The sequence below is a fragment of the Anabrus simplex genome, chromosome 2 (assembly GCF_040414725.1).
Source record: "Anabrus simplex isolate iqAnaSimp1 chromosome 2, ASM4041472v1, whole genome shotgun sequence".
Lineage (NCBI taxonomy): Eukaryota > Metazoa > Arthropoda > Insecta > Orthoptera > Tettigoniidae > Anabrus > Anabrus simplex.
Genome location: NC_090266.1, coordinates 242637440 through 242649950, shown reverse-complemented (window position 1 = coordinate 242649950; position 12511 = coordinate 242637440). Strand labels below are relative to the sequence as shown.

Here is a 12511-nt window from a genome sequence, read left to right as displayed (position 1 = left end):
ATACGTGTTTCTTTACTTTTAAAGTAGTTCCAAAATACCAATTTTCAGGTCTGTAATATCTTCAGGTTCTGAAATATAAGTAGCCTCATGAAAGGCATTCAACCCATTATTCACCCTTTTACACCCTTCCTATTGGGATTTTCCGAAAACAAAAGAATACATGTTTCTTTATTTTTAAAGGAGATTCTAAATACCAATTTTTACATCTATAAACTTAAAAAAGTTTTGAGATATAGATACACTCATTTTAAAAAATCACCCCATTTTCACACACACACACCCCCCCCATTAATTGGATTTTCCACAAAAAGAAAAATACGTGTTTCTCTATTTTTTAAGGAGATCCCAAACACCAATTTTCAGGTCTGTAATATCTTCAGGTTCTGAAATATAAGTAGACTCATGAAATGCATTCGACCCGTTTTTCAACCTTTACCACCCTTCCTATTACGATTTTCCGAAAACAAAATATAAGTGTTTCTTTATTTTTAATGGAGATTCTAAATACCAATTTTTACATCTATAACCTTTAAAAGTTTTGAGATATAGATACAGTAATTTTAAAATATTACCCCCTTTTCACCCCCCTTAATTGGGTTTTCCAGAAAAACAAAAAAATACGTCTTTCTTTATTTTTAAAAGAGATCCCAACCACCAATTTTCAGGTCTATAATATCTTCAGTTTCTGAGATATAAGTAGCCTCATTAAAGGCATTCAACCCATTTTTCACCCCTTTTCACTCCTCCTATTGCGATTTTCCGAAAACAAAGAAATACGTGTTTCTTTATTTTTAATGAAGATTCTAAATACCAATTTTTACATCTCTAAACATTAAAAGTTTGGAGATATAGAGTCACTCATTTTAAAAATTCACCCCCTTTTCACCCTCCCATTAATTGTATTTTACAAAAACAAAAAAATACGTGCTTCTTTATTTTTAAAAGGGATCAAAAGCACCAATTTTCAGGTCTGTAATATCTTCAGTTTCAGAGATGTAAGTACCGGTATCCTGATTAAAGGCATTCAACCCATTTTCCCCCATTTTCACCCTTTTTCATCCCTCATATTGGGATTTTCTGAAAACAAAAAAATACGTGTTTCCTTATTTTTAAAGAAGATTCTAAATACCAATTTTTACATCTGTAAACTTTTAAAGTTTTGAGATATAGATACACTCATTTTAAAATTTCACCCCCATTTTCACCCCCTTACCGAAGGAATATCCAAAAATCCTCTCTTAGCGAGCACCTACATCATAACATGAATATATCCCCAAAATTTCATTTCTTTATGTCCAGTAGTTTTGGCTCGGCGATGATGAATCAGTCAGTCAGTCAGTCAGGACAAGCTATTTTATATATATATAGATGATATGAGTAAAGGGGGTTGAACGTTACTCACGTCCATAGGTATTACCTCACATTACGCTACACATGACCCGCGGGTGGTGCTAAACGAGTAACAGCGTTAAAGGTGACATACAATATGCCCAGAAACATAACAAGTAACGGTTCATTTCAGAACCATCAAACTAGAGGTGAGCAACACCCAGTCCTTATTATGCAACTTAATATTGAAGGCGTAAGTTCTGCAAGATGCGAATATCTGCAAAAACAACTGCATGACCTTCACATTGCTGTTGTTAATATTCAAGAAACCCATACCAAAGATGAACAGGATCTCCAGCGTAGAGGACGAATACCCGGTTATACACTGGTCAAAGCTATCCACCATCCATAATATGGAATAGCCACGTATGTGAAGTCAAGTTTAAATGGAGTGCAAGTAATTGGTTGCACTGAAAATGGCTACATTTGTGATAGTACATATATCACACCCCCGAATTATATGTAGAAGTTAGAGATATTATTGTCAGTATTCGATTTATTATTATTATTATTATTTAGTATTTCATTTATATATTTTGCCATATATATTGGTAAGCTGGAAGATATCCACATATGTAGGTATGAGTAATTTGTTTTGCACGAGTGGGAAAACATTGCTTTAATAACTCTGGTAATTTGAATGAGTCATCTGGCTACCCCAGTGTGTGTTTGTTGATGTACTTGTGTCAGGAAATTCCATTAGTCATGTATATATCCCAGCCTAATGAGATGAGCTTGTTGTTGTACCAGGGAAATTTGATGATTCATGTAAAACTCCCGAGTGTTTGTTTATAACTTGGGAGAAAGAAGAGGTTTACTCATGATTGGTGGGCAAGCACCAATCCAGACGTATCATCTGAGAGGAGGGGGATGTTGATGTCTAAAAAGGTTGATCATACGGCGGCAACCAAGGACATTGTAAGAAACACTGTAAGGGTGATTGTAGAGGTGATTGTAAAGGAACGAGAAGGAAGATAACTACAACTACAACTGACGCACTGTACGGGAAGGAAGTGGTGCTGATACACGGTACTGGAATGATACGGCTGCAATGGACTGGACTTCAAACGTTCGTGGAGCGTAGTCTTGTTATGTTCGTGGAAAGTGTCTGATTGTGGAGAGTGCTTGCGCATTAAGTATTGTAGCACTTGTGGCGGCCTAGCATTATATGTTGGTGAAAGCTATCTCAGACTTTCCATAAATTTATATGTTGAGGATCGACAGACGTGTGTATATATCTACAGCAAGTGTTAAAATATGTGAACACAGTAGTACAAGGTACAGTATCTGTGTGATGTGATAACTGCCGATTATGAGAATCGGTAAGTCGAATTGATATAGAGACAGTGAAGGGTATTTATCTTCATACATGTACATTGTTCATCGGACTATCTACAAATGGTAGCTTAGTTCTCGCTTTCGTTTTCCCACGATTTTCATTATTATTGTTGTTGTTGTTGTAAATATGGAGTCTTCCAGCAATATTTTGTGTGTGTATTATATGTATAATGTTGTATGTTGATGAGGTGCTCATGCACGGAATTTGTTAAGAATATAGTTAGCTATTTTAGAATCAGTGTTATTGATGAACCTAGGTGCAGTTCCTACCTAATTAGTCGTTTTCAGGAGGTTAGGTAAGGCCTGCAGCAGATGTACCAGTACGCAGCATTATGTACACGCCCTGGGATATACAGTTTATCATGCTCTTATCTAAATTCGAGGGATCCATTCTGGTGAACTCTGGCGCCCATACTACGGACATTTCGGTTAATTATGCTTATTAATTTTATTAAGTTTTTGAGTAATTTTATTTATATATTTTTATTCATGATTTTATTTATCAGTAATCATCAAAAAAAGTTACACATTTATACTATAGCAATTCAGATAAATGACTTTAAAATTGTGAATTTCTACAAGCTTCCATGTGCGAATTGGGCTCCTACAGTACTGCTGGCTTTTGATCTTCCTTGTGTATACACTGGGGACTTCAACTGCCATCACTCAAACTGGCGGTATGCCACCGTGGATGCGAATGGGTGGTCTCTAGTTCTACGGGCAGAAACTAACAATATGCATTTGTTTTTTGATGTAAAAGACAAGGGAACCTTCCACTCCGCATGCTGGAACAAGGATTATAACCCAGACTTGACATTCGTGTCTACAGATCAACTAGACCAACCACTCAACACCACTTGCATTGTTCTGTCCAACTTCCCGAACAGTCAACACTGACCTGTTATGGTGGAAATCGGTTTGAAAATTCCATTTGTAAACTCAATGCCCTTACCCAGATGGAACTTTCAACGAGCCAACTGGGATGGATTCACAAAAGACCTTGACTCTAGCCTAGCTGCGGGGAATCTTCAGCCGACAGCAAATAACTACGATGAATTTGTTAAACTAGTTATCAAAGCTGCCAAGTCCAACATTCCTAGGGGTTACAGAAAGGAATATGTACCTGGATGGAATGAAGATGGTGAGGCTTTATACCAAGAATACCAAAGTTCTGGAAATCAAACAGTGGGCTCACAGCTACTACACTCTTTAAATAAGAGCAGAAGAAGAAATGGGAAGCTACACTCAAAGAAATGAACTTCGCAAAGTCAAGCAGGAAAGCTTGGAGAATCTTGAATGCACTAACTGGCAAGCAACACCCCAAAAAGCCGCATCCTAAACTGAGTCCTGACATTATTGGTAACAGGATCGTAGACCTCACTAGGACAAAGAGGGACAAGAATCATACCAGAATAGTAAAATGTAACCTTTCTAAACGCAAGCGCAGTGCCCCGAGAAACGAGCCGCTTTCCAGACCCTTTTCCACAGTGGAATTAGAAAATGCAATTAAACAACTGAAAATCGGCAAGGCTGCTGGTCCCGACAACATCTATAATGAATTTATTAAGAACATGGGCCCGCATTGTATATACTGGCTCACTTCTCTCTTCTCTTACATACTCCAAGAGAACAGATTGCCCAGACAATTCAAACTGTCAAAAGTCATAGCCATTCTCAAACATGGCAAACCTGAGGACAGCCCCGAAAGTTATCAAGCAATAGCACTGCTCAGTTGCATATTCAAGCTTCTTGAACGAATCCTCCTAACCAGAATAGCTCCGTTCATTGAAGCTGTTACTCCTCCTGAACAAGCTGGATTCAGACGTGGACGCAGCTGCACCGATCAAGTTCTTGCCAACTACACATATCGAAGCTGGTTTTCAAGGACAACTAAAATCAACAGCTGTTTTCATCGACTTGACAGGTGCATATGACACTGTTTGGCGACAGGGACTGACCTACAAACTATTGCCAGTTGTACCAAGTTGAGAAATCGTGGATCTAATATCTAGCACGCTTAGTGAAAGACAATTCGAAGTGTCTCTAGGCAACACTAAAAGCCACGAACGAAAACTAAATAACAGTCTACCACAGGGATCTGTCTTAGCACCATTGCTATTCAATTTGTACATTCATGATCTACCAAACACAACATCAACCAAGTTCATATATGCTGATGACATCACATTGGTAGCAGAGAGTAATAACTTTGAAGACGCTGAACAAATCCTGATGGAGGACCTTAGAAGATGTCAACTTTCTCTAAGACCAGGAGATTGATCCCCAGCACAACAAAAACTGAAGTCTCTTGTTTCCATCTAGTGAATCGTGCTGCGAACTACAAACCAAGAGTTCTGCTCAACGGACGAAAGCTGAGGTACAACCCTTTCCCAAAATATCTTGGGAGTCACTTTAGATAGAACCCTGAGCTACAAAGAGCACATCACTAAGCTTTCTCATAAAGTCGCCACAAGAAACAACATACTGCATAAGCTCTGTGGTACCTCCTGGGGAGCCTCTGCTGATTGTCTATGTTTAACTGGCATTAGCCTTGTCTACTCGGCTGCTGAGTACTGTGCTCCTGTCTGGTCGGAAAGTGTACATGTGAAGAAGGTAGACACAAAATTGAATGATACAATGCGTTGCATTACTGGTACAATCAAATCAACCCCATGTCACTGGTTACCTGTGCTGAGTCACATCCCTCCACCTCACTTAAGACGGAAGCAAGCTCTACTAAGGGAAGCTACGAAAATCTTTGCATCACCCTCTTTGCCACTGCACCAGGAATTCTGCCATCTGTCACAGCAGTGACTTCAATCAAGAAGACCAGCAACTGTCACTGCAGGGCAACTCATTGCGGATGGGTTTGACATAACTGAAAGCTGGAAGCATGAGTGGTCAACAAAAACATTGGGAACAAGTGCCCACCATCTTGATCCCAAAAAGAAGCCAAACGGTTTTGACTTACTGAGGAACCTTTGGTGCCGTATCAACAGGTTAAGGACTGGACATGGTTGTTGCAATTATTTCAGGTACAAGTGGGGTTGGATCAGTTCACCAATGTGTGATTGTAACCTGGAAGAACAGACGATTGAGCACCTGGTCTAACAATGTCCTCTTCATTCATACCCTGGCACTCCTGATGATTTGTTCGCTCTCATACCTGGTTTATCTGAATGGCTGAGAAGGATGGACATTAAAGTTTGATTCTGCCCTGTGTATATATATTGTATAAAATAACCATACAATAAAATAAAATAAAATAAAATACAGTAGAAGTCTGTTATAGCGAGAATTCATATCAGCGAAAAATTTACTCGCTACAACGGATTGTCGTTATATCCGATTTTTGTATAAATGTTGGAAAACCCCCCATGCACATTAAAATCGGTATGAAACGGCAATCAGTTTGTTCAAAACTTGCGTTCCCGCAGATTATCCACACAACGGCTTACTTGTTTGTTATTTTTCGTAATCCGATACTACGTGAAAGTGTATGTTTAATTTCATTCTGAAAAAATATAGTACCGTATTTCTCTGAATCCAAGATGAACCCCACTTTTTCCTTCAAAAAATTTAAATCAGGCTCAAAAGGATCTTTGTAAAATCATATGAATGCCTTGTTGTACAGTAGGCCCACGCATTTTTAGACTATTTTTAGATGCCGAACATAGACTTTCGTCATGCCGTATTCCTTTTTTTTCCTTTTTTCGGCTGCACAATTATTCTTTATTTCCGCAGGTTTAAGGACCATTAACTTAAAATTGGCATCATACTACCGAAAAGAACCCGTTGAAAATTTTCCGGCAATACCTATTCCATGCGTCTCTACAATACAACGATCGATCAGGAAATTATTCTTGCTGTCTATAAAACTGTTACTTTTATGCAGCGTCAGATATAACCGCTACACGCACATCAAGCTTGCCGGGTTCGGCCAAATTCAGCGGTTAGTGATGTATAGACATAATCGCGGACGTGGAACGCCAACGAACGAGTTTATTGCGCCACGGTATGGCCATTCCGCCCTTGCGTTTTTCGTGCACATACCTCACAATTTCATCTTCGACCTTTAAAGCGTCCTTGACGCGGACCACTGAATGCATTTTTTTGTACAGTACGTATTTTTTTAGCTCTTTGTCTTCACTCTAACGCCAAATATTGGCTTTAGTTAGGCCTATGCCCTATTTTCTTGTGGCTGCACAATATTATTCTACATTTCCTAGTGTTTAATAACCATTAAGATAAAATTGGCATCATAATATCGACCAGAACCCGTTGATAATTTGCCGGCAATACCTTTTCCACGTAAGTTATCTTTACAATATGACTATATATCACGAAAATATTCCTGGTGTCTATAAAACTTAATTTTACTAAGCGTCAAGTACAATAGACGCGGTATAATTCTGCCAGTGAGTAACCATGGCTTTTCTAAGAATTCGAAGTGTCGCATGTTTTGATGCCATTCTGCAGATTTGAGAAACACACAGGCACTGTACAATCGGTTGTCGCTTCTAGCGATGCATAGTAAAGAGACGGTCGTTTATGGTCAACGAGTTCTGTGCGCGTGTGAAAAGAAGCAGCGTGGTCACTGCGGTAGTTGCCAGTGGTATCCATTAACTTACTGTTAAGCCGCGAATGCAACAACCCTTGAGTTTTTGCATGAGATTCTGAGAAAAAAAGTCTTGGATTCGAAGAAATACGGTATCACTCCAGAGATTTATCTGGCAAACACTTCAGCTTTCTTCTTCAAACAGCGTCACCTAACCTAACCGTATATGTAACATGAAAACTTACCTGAAAAGCATGCAGAGAAATAACCTCCTTGCAAAAATTACATGTAAATAGCCTTAACTAGACGCGAGAAGATACGAAATATCCTCTGAAATCAGTGATGAACTCTGCCATATCTTGAGGTGTATCACATTCTTACTTAATTTTAGTATATAACATTAAAATTAAGATATCGTTTACTTCAGTCTTTATTTTTAACGAGTTAACAACTGCCATCAGCCACGTTATTTATGCATTTATTACGAAAACGTGTTATCCCCTTTTATTTCGAATTTTCTTTGGAGAACAGCAGTCGACGGGTATTACTAATCAACTCCAATATCACCTTTGAGCTCGCAAATGCAGAGTGAGAAAACTATACCGTACCGAAGATATTTTATTGCAAACGTTTCCGTTTTCTTATTCAAACAGCGTCACTTATCCTAACTTAGCCATACCATACGTATGATGAAAACACACTTCAAGCACCAGTAGATATATGATAACTTTCTCGCTATAAATTTTCATAATAGCCTTTCAGTAATTTAACCAGACGCGACAAAATATAAACTAACCTCTGAAATCAATTAACCTTTTAAGTGCTGAGTTACCAGTTGACTGTTTGGTACCTCAGTGCTGAGTTTTTTCATTCGTATGTAAAAAAAATTGTAGAAGCCTCAATTTTTAACATATCAGTGGGGTGATTAGCATAAAATGTTTATAAATGTTGGTTGTTTATAAATCTAAATGCAAATAAAAAATCCTACACTTATGTTCAATATTATTTTGAGAGAAAACAAAATTACACTTACGTGCCCATGCGTGCATTACCTTTATACATAGTAAAGAGCCCAAAATAATATTATTTCCTAAAATCTGTACGCAATTAATACATGTAACTTCTTAGAAGTATATAAGTTGATATTTTAAAGTACTTTCCAAACCTGGAATGTGGTGATAGTTAAATGTTTTCTACTGGTTGTTTGTGATGCCGATTTGTTCAACTATCTGCACCAACTCCACTGGCACAGAAGTTTCCAAAAAATCGATGATTTTCGAGCTGTCATCAAACACTACTTGGCCCTCAGAGCCTTTCACAGTTACCTGATACTCTGGTGAAGAAAAGTAATCCATCCACCACAAAATTAGCGATAAAATAGCTTTTGTACTCACCGTGCTTTTCTTCTTTCGTTTAGAAGGAGGCTCTGTTTCTCCCTCACATACAATATTTTTGGCAGTCTCTCTATCACTCTCACTTTCAAAATCGCTTAACAATTCCTTAAAATGATTATCTCCATCACCGCTTTCCGCTGTGGTCAATAACTGAAAGATTCCGTGATCCGAAATAACATCACTGCAAGAGCAACTAAATTGTTGTTCCGCCATTTTTGTTTACATCACAGATGAACTCCACAGACGTCTACAAAAAGCTCTGTAAGTTACTTCCTGAAGCTATAATCTCTGATCAGTTAGTTCTACATATTGCCCAACAGATGGCAGAACATGTCAGAGATAAAATTCACACTTGAAAGTGAACTGGGAAAGTCAAAAAAATTAAAATTCTCGCGCACAGTCTATAGATGGGCGTAGCACTGGTGGACCGGCCGCGTTAGCCCGTCTATAGGCGGGCGTAGCACTCATCGGGTTAAGCACTCTACCATATCTCGAGGTGTATCCCATTCTTACTTAATTGCAGTATATAGCCTCAAAATTAAGCGGACGTTTAGTCAGCCTTAATTTTTAACGAGTTAACAACCGTTATCGGACACGTTATTTACGCATTTATTACGAAAATGTGTTCTTTTTCATTTTGAATTTTCTTTACGGAACAGTTATCAATGGGTATAACTAATCGACTCCGACATCGCCTTCGAATGCCGACAAGAGAAATCGCTACTGCACATAGCGAGGAAACAATGCCGAAGGTAATCGATCGAATGCAATATCACCGCTGGGGTGCATAAATATCGGTAACGGAAAAAATCGCGCGCGCTCAATCGCTCATAATAACGGATGCATCAGTGATAGGGTTCTCGCTGTAACCGAAGGACGATGCACAGTTTAATATAGGAATTTTGAAGGGCTATAACGGAGTTCTCGTTATTTGCAGTACTCGCTATAGCGGACTTCTACCGTATGAGTAAAGAAGAGGAATCAGAGGTAATGAAGGCTATTTGCAGATGATGTTATTCTGTATAGAGTAATAAATAAGTTACAAGATTGTGAGCAACTGCAACATGACCTCGATAATGTTGTGAGATGGACAGCAGGCAGTGATATGTTGACAAACATGGTTAAAAGTCAGGTTGTGACTTTCACAAATAGGAAAAGTCCTCTCACTTTTAATTACTGGGTTGATGGGGTGAAAGTTCCTTCTGGGGATTATTGTAAGTATCTAGGTGTTAATATAAGGAAAGATCTTCATTGGGGTAATCACATAAATGGGATTGTAAATAAAGGGTACAGATCTCTGCGCATGGTTATGAGGGTGTTTAGGGGTTGTTGTACGGATGTAAAGGAGAGGGCATATAAGTCTCTGGTAAGATCCCAACTCGAGTATGGTTCCAGTGTATGGGACCCTCACCAGGATTACCTGATTCAAGAACTGGAAAAAAACCCAAAGAAAAGCAGCTCAATTTGTTCTGGGTGATTGATAAAGATAAAGTTGGAATTCAAGAGGACAATTTGGGGCAAATATTCATTTATAGGAAGGGGAGTTAGGGATTGCAGTAACTTACCAAGGAGATGTTCAATAAATTTCCAATTTCTTTGAAATCATTTACGAAAAGGCTAGGAAAACAACAGATAGGGAATCTTCCCCCTGGGCGACTGCCCTAAATGCAGATCAATAGTGATTGATTGATTTCTTGGTACAATTTCCACACACTTAAATTTCAACAGTATTTATATCCTCCAGTTATAATGAAAATGAACAAAATGAACATTGATGGAAATTTTGAGAGAATATGGCATCGATCAAAAAACACTCAACTTACTTAGGTTAACACTAACAAACACCATATCCAAAGTGAAATTTTGAGGAGAGATCAGCAAACCCTTCCAGATAAAAACAGGTCTGAGACAGGGTGACAGCTTATCCCCAACACTCTTCAACGTGGTTCTAGATAAGGTCATGAAAACACTGTGGAAACATAATGACTCAGGTGCTATAATAGGTAGTAAAAATAAACATGTCAAACCCAAGTGTTTGGCCCTTGCTGATGATTTGGCACTCTTCGCTGAGACAGAACAGGAAGCAATAACACAGATAAATGAACTACAGGAGATAGCTGAGAAATCAGGTTTAAAAATCTCCTTCACGAAAACAGAGATGATGAGCACGGACAGGAATTATGTGAAGAGAACAATGAAGACAAAATAGGCTAAGTGAAGGTCACAAAGCAGTTTAAATACCTGGGAGAAATTATCAGCAGCAACGGGATGGATAAAGAGGCCATGGAAAATAGAAGACTTAAGTTGGAAAGGCTAAACATTGCCACCAAAGCCATTTACAACAAAAAGAATCTTTCCATCAATGCGAAACTAAGACATTATGATGCTGTGGTAAAACCAGTGATTCTGTATGGGGTGGAAACAGCAACACTAACGAACCTGGAAAAACTACTAAAGATTGAAAGGAGAATATTGAGGAGGATTTACGGCCCAAGGGTGGCAGAGGGAAACTACAGATTGTATGTCTGTTAGGTCATCAGCCCAGAGGCTGGTTGGATCCTCAAATAGCACCACCAAAAGTTATGAGGTTATAAGGAAACCGCAAAAACCAATGGCAGCACCAAAATGAGGCGTACTAGGCAAGACGAGGAGTAAGGTAGTTTGCCATTGCTTTCCTCACTGGGTCAGAAAGTGCTATTGCAGCACGACTGACCCTATGAGCAACACCTTTCATAACACTCAGATGCACTAGACGTGCTCTGAATGTCATTACTCAGCACCACCCATACCCCAGCAACTTCCATATTGTCACAGCCATGGATGAGACTGGGACTTTGGTGGAAGCTACACTTTACTCTGGCCTGTGCTAAGAGATGGATACAAAAGTACTGTATCCATCAAGAAATGGCAGCAGGCACGCTCAAATAAGGAGATATACAAAAGAACAGAAGACCTGGAAACAACAATAAGGAAAAGACGGCTGCGATTCTATGGACACATGGTCAGAATGGATCCAACAATGTTAAATAAACAAATTTTTAATAGAATATACTACTTGAAGAGCCAGGGGGGATATGCCAAGCAGATGAAGGAAGAACTCAAGAGGTTAGGAATTGCAGATGAAGAATGTCGTGATAGAGACCAATTCAGGAAAAGACTTTCCAACATAAAAGTTCTGGTTGAAGAAAAGAAAGAGCGCAGAGGGGGAAGATGGACTGAAGAGAGAAGAGCGCAACATTCTGAAAGAATGAAGGCACTGTGGAGAAAGAGGAAGGAAGAAGGGATGATCAGAAGGAAGTGAAGTGTTATTGGCGTGGTCCTAAGTTTGGCCGGTTCGCAAGAAAGAAAAGAAAATGAACAATATTCACAAACTAAACTGTGAGGTTATCATTTCAATATGAAATTCAACTCAATGCTTCCTTTACAGGTGCACAAAACAATGTTTGCTATTGACTTTACGTCGCACCGACACAGATAGGTCTTATGGCGACAATGGGGTAGGAAAGGCCTAGGAGTTGGAAGGAAGCGGCCATGACCTTAATTAAGGTACATCCCAAGCATTTGCCTAGTGTGAAAATGGGAAACCACAGAAAAACAATCTTCAGGGCTGCCGACAGTGGAATGCAAACCCACTATCTCCCGGATGCACGCTCACAGCCGGGCGCCTCTAACCACACGGCCAACTCGCCCGGTACAAAATATTTTAACTTTAAAGCAGAAGAAATTAATCCCACTGTGAAGGAACACTACATAAAGAGCCATCTTGCCAGATCTTGATGTAGGAAGTGTAAATAAAAAGAAAATGGATAAAAATAGAAAAAAGGAAGACAGA

General features: G+C 39.0%; 1 protein-coding gene across 8 annotated transcripts in view; it reads right to left on the bottom strand.

Annotated features, from left to right (window-relative positions):
- Nucleotides 1-12511, bottom strand: part of DMAP1 (DNA methyltransferase 1 associated protein 1) — a 308165-nt gene that overhangs the window by 134860 nt on the left and 160794 nt on the right. The window lies entirely within an intron of this gene.